Source organism: Etheostoma cragini, chromosome 1 (genome assembly GCF_013103735.1).
Source record: "Etheostoma cragini isolate CJK2018 chromosome 1, CSU_Ecrag_1.0, whole genome shotgun sequence".
Taxonomy (NCBI): domain Eukaryota; kingdom Metazoa; phylum Chordata; class Actinopteri; order Perciformes; family Percidae; genus Etheostoma; species Etheostoma cragini.
The window spans coordinates 33,924,836-33,929,539 of record NC_048407.1 but is presented as its reverse complement, the minus strand read 5'-3'; positions in this window follow the sequence as shown (position 1 = coordinate 33,929,539).

Genomic DNA, 4,704 nt, shown 5'->3' with positions numbered 1-4,704 from the left:
GCTGACTGATGTCACGGTCACATGGATCCTCATGTGGTGCAGCCGAGGATGACAGAGCTGGGAGAGAGCTGCAGCTGAACACACACTCTGGTTCTGCTCTCTGCAGGAGTCTGGATTATAAATATGTATTTTGTGATTTCTGCCATGAAAGGTAAGATTCCAAACAACTGTGTGTGTGTGTGTGTGTGTGTGTGTGTGTGTTTGTCTGTGTGTGTGTGTGTGTGCTTTTGTTTTGATCCATCCTGAAGCATGTCAGACTTTCTTGTTCTATTATCTTCATGATTTTATTCTCCGCTCCCAGTTAAGAGTTCCCTCAAACACACGAGAAGACCAAGATAGAGTTTTCTCGATGAATTGATTAGTTGTTTGGTCTCTAAAATGTCAAAAAATGGTGAGAAGTGTCTTGTAGTCTTTCTCAAAGTTATCATGGTCACTGCATTTCTGTGAGTGATTTCTATTTTTCATTCTTATGTGTACATGTGTGTATGTATGTATATGTGTGATATATGTTTGATAAGTGTGTGTATATGTGTGTATAAGTGCGGTATATGTGTGTATTTGTGTGCATATGTGTGATACATGTGTGTGGTGTGATATGTGTGTAGTGTGATATAAGTTTGTATATATGTGTATGTGTGTGTATATGTGTAATATATGTGTATATGCGTGATGTGTGATACATGTGTGTAGTGTGATGTGTGTGTAGTTTGATGTGTGTGTGCATATGTGTTATGTGTGTATATGTGTGATATATGTGTGTATATGTGTGATATATGTATAGTGTGATATATGAGTTTATGTGTGTATGTGTGTATATGTGTGTATATGTGTACATGTGTATATATTTGTGTATATGTGTGTATATGTGTGATATATGTATAGTGTGATAAATGTTTGTTTATGTGTGATGCATTTGTAAATATGTGTGATATATGTGTATATATGTGTGTACATATGTGTATATGTGTGTATGTGTGTATATGTATGTCTGTCTCAGTTTGTCCTCCTCAAAGTGCACATGTGTTCTTCCTTCAGCGGTTTAAACCAAGGCTGCCCAAGTTGGGGCCCGTGGGCCAAGTTCGGCCCGTGCTCTCTTTGTTTTGGCCCGCCATGGATTTGACCTGCTCATGCTTATTCTCCTCTTATTTCATAAGTAAGGACCACGGAACATCTTGTTGCAGCAGCTGCAGACTTAGATTCTCAGACACCAAGCCGCTCAAGAAACACCAGAATAAGGGAATTAGTGAAATGCTCGGCTGCATGTACACTCCAAAAATGTATTATGGTAATAGACATTGTATTTTTGTTACGATATCTGGCGTCTACTCGTTGATTTTTAGTACTGGTTTTAGTTTTCGGACAGCGATGTGTTTTTGTTATGGTTTAGTTTAATAATGAAGTACGAATGTGAAAATAATGACAATGCAGCAGGAATTTTGTTGCATCTTGACCTGTAGAAACCCGTAAATGTTTTTTCCTCTCAGGTCAAAACACCCAGTTCTAATACGTATTGGACATTTTTTAATCTATTCTATGTAATAGAAATAGATTGTAGGTAGGCTATGAAAAGGCGACAAAAAGGCGACAAAAATGCAACAAAAATGCAACAAAAATGCAACAAAAAGTCGACAAAAATGCGACAAAAAGGCAGCGAAAAGGCGACAAAAATGAGTCAAAAAGGCACCCAAAAGGCGACAAAAAAGCGTAAAAAAGGCAGCAAATAGGGGACAAAAAGTATATTTTGTCTGCAGAGAATGGCAAAAATGACGTTATTCTTCAATATCAGCACTCCTTGGCCCGTGGCCTTCAATCCAGATACATTTGGGCCCTTCACATTAAAGAATCTGGGCCCCTGTCGTTAACCAGACCGGGGTAACAGCACTGTGTGTGTCAGCGTGTGCAGCTGGCCAACAACACGTGGAGTTGTGTTCATGCGTTCCTCTGCTGACTGAGTCTGAGTCTGGAAACATGACTTCTTGTCTCATCGGGTGATCACTATTTCGGGAGCGGGCGGCCAAACGAACTGCACTGTGAAGGAATGTTGTGTGAGAGGAGATGAGGAGAGGAGCAGGCTGTGATACGCGGAGGAGTGAAATGTGACCACCAAAGGATTATTATTTAAAACACACACACACACAGCATGTAGCTCCCTGCATCACAGAGAAAATGTGGCCTGAATAAAGTTAGAAAGTCCAAACAATTGTCATAAGTAACATTTTGTAACCATATATCTTTTATATCTTTTAAAAAGGGGCATTAATCCAGACCGTCCTCCAATCTTTATGTTCATAGCGACAGCGCCCTCCAGTGGCCGTAGTAGTAATGACAGGAGAGGTCTGGCATTCTGGGACGGGTTCATTGGCTGTTCTTTAAACCAATCCCAACAGTCATGGGTGGGGCTAAGGGTGGTGATGGCGCAGGGGATATGAAACGTGCCTTTGGTGTGGGAGATCAGGGTTCAAGTCCCACTGTGATACATCAACCAATGTGTCCCCGAGCAAGGCACTTAACCCTTAACAAGACACTTTCAGAGAAATAGTAAATTGCTTTGGATTAAACAGTCACCTTAATGTAATGTAATGTAATGTAATGCTAAGCTCCAGACGGAGCTGCTGCAAAATAGTTGAACACAAGGAACCTCTGATTGTGGATCCGTGGTAGCGCAGGCGCACATGTCCTTATAGGCGCATACCTTGACGCAGAGGTCCAGGGTTTGAATCCGACCTTTGATAATTTCCTGCATGTCTTCCCCCCATTTCTCACCCCAGCTGTCCTGTCAGAAATTAAAGTAAAAAAGCCCCAATCTGGATTTACCCTGCAGAGACCTGAGGACCAGGTAACCATAGTCCTCAGATTGGAAAGATAGTCTAGCTAGCTGTCTGGATTTACCCTGCAGAGATCTGAGGACCAGGTAACCATAGTCCTCAGATTGGACAGATAGTCTAGCTAGCTGTCTGGATTTACCCTGCAGAGATCTGAGGACCAGGGAACCATAGTCCTCATATTGGACAGATAGTCTAGCTAGCTGTCTGGATTTACCCTGCAGAGTACTGAGGACCAGGTAACCATAGTCCTCAAAAATCAGCCGCAGGTTACAGCGCCAACACAGAGACAGAGGACGGGGACCAACACCTGAAAAGGCGGCGAAAACAATTTGACATGAGGCGACTAAGCATGTGTTATACAACGCTAAAGGAGACGACCAAGCGTGTTATATGACGCTAAAGGAGACAACCAAGCGTGTTATATGACGCTAAAGGAGACGACCAAGCGTGTTATATGACGCTAAAGGAGACAACCAAGCATGTTACGTGACGCTAAAGGAGACGACCAAGCGTGTTATATGACGCTAAAGGAGACAACCAAGCGTGTTATATGACACTAAAGGAGACGACCAAGCGTGTTATATGACACTAAAGGAGACAACTAAGCATGTTATATGATGCTACAATCTGTGATTATCCATCAACATCCATTCCTTTAATTTTAGTCTAAATAATTCCTAATTTCTAAAAACAAAAGTGTCAAAAAAGGGACAAGGTGGGCTACTTGTTCCAAGTAGAAGAAACAATCCCATATTTTCATTTACTTAATTACTGACTTACAACAAGTACTTAATTACGGATGTAAAGGATGTTCCACATCCTGGTTTCTGCTGTTCATTCTCTCTACTTTCCACCTGAGACGCTCCCTGTAGCTCCCTCCAAGACCTTCTTCACGGGCATATTAGGCCTTCCTCGATGTCATCAAGCATGCCGTGAGATCTAAATACAACACTGAAATCACATAATTACAGAAGTAATGTTTTCACAGAGGACAACACATGAAGAAATAAGCAACACAAACAACTACACACAAGAAACACTACACACTCCTCGTTAACTCCAGGGGAGTGAACAGCAGGTAAACTTCTCTCCATCGTGCTCCCAAAACTCACAAATGTAAAGATGTCGCAAAACAACTCAACGAGCCGCCGTTAGCTCGGCGTGCGCCGCGTCCTCCGTTGCTGGTGCAACGCGATTAAATGTCTGGAAATACCAAAACCTCCGAACAACGGTTTCTTCATATAAGCCCACATAAACAGGCCAGCATGCACACACACACACACACACACACTTCAAAGCAATAGAAATGCAGAGAAAACGCAACATATTATGCTCCATTCAACCGCTGTTCTTTTAATGGAACTTGATTGTTTCTGCTGGCAGCTGCACTTCATGAGGAGAAGGAAAAGGCTTTTATTTTGAAGGATGTTAACTGAATCCAACTCCACAGCAGGTGGACGTTGGTCTCAGACTTCCTGTCTACTTCCTGTCTCCGTCTCTCTCTGGTTCCCCGTGTCGGCCTGGAGGACGAGGAAGATAAAAAGCCTCGTCGCCTTCACGGTGGGCCTGAAGACTAAATATCTAAATATAAGAATGTCTCCTGCTTTCCCATTGGCTCTGATCTCAGACGGAGGCTTTGATGTTGAAATGTAGAATTCAAACGGGATTAACACTCAGAGAGCTAATTACTGCTGTGTGTGTGTGTGTGAGAGAGTGGTTGTGTGTGTGAAGTTGTGTGTCTGTATATTGTGTGTGTGGTTGTATGTGCGTGTGTGTGTGTGAGAGGTTGTGTGGGTGTAGTTGTGTGTGTGAGTGGTTGTATGTGTGTATATTGTGTGTGGTTGTATGTGTGTGTGAGTAGTTCTGTGTGTGTGAGTGG